This window comes from Microtus oregoni, unplaced genomic scaffold (assembly GCF_018167655.1).
Source record: "Microtus oregoni isolate MIOR12 unplaced genomic scaffold, Mior012 000117F_ref0000505, whole genome shotgun sequence".
NCBI lineage: Eukaryota > Metazoa > Chordata > Mammalia > Rodentia > Cricetidae > Microtus > Microtus oregoni.
The window spans coordinates 57501-58013 of record NW_024544746.1 but is presented as its reverse complement, the minus strand read 5'-3'; positions in this window follow the sequence as shown (position 1 = coordinate 58013).

Below are 513 nucleotides of genomic sequence, written 5' to 3'. Positions count from 1 at the left end.
GCGGCCGCTCTTCTCGTTCTGCCAGCGGGCCCCTCGTCTCTCCTCCCCACCTTTACCGGTGGTGTGTGGAAGGCAGGGGTGCGGTTATCCGGCCTGAGCCCTGTGAAAGCCCCCCCGCACTCCTCGCTGTGGTTCGTGGGGGTTCCTGTGAGGCGCGCCGGGGGCTTTGTTCCCCGTCGCGCGTTTCGCTATGCCCACCGTGTGTGGGTCTGTTTGGCCCTCCTCCCTCCGAGCCGGGGGAGGGTCGGCTGATGTGCCGTGTTACGTGCCCCTCCCGACCGGGTTCGTGTGCACGCGCCTTGCTTTGTGATCCTTGTGGTGCTCCTGGAGCGTTCCAGGCCGATCTTCAGAGGTGCCCGGTTCTGAGCGGCGGCGGCGTTTCCCGGTTCTCTGACGTGTATGCCTCCTGCGCGTGGTGTACGGCCTTTAGCGGTGTTCCTCTGCGAGGTGTGTGGTCCCGAGGATCAAGTAAGGGGGTCGAGGCGAGCGGTAAGATGGCTCTCTCACGGCTAT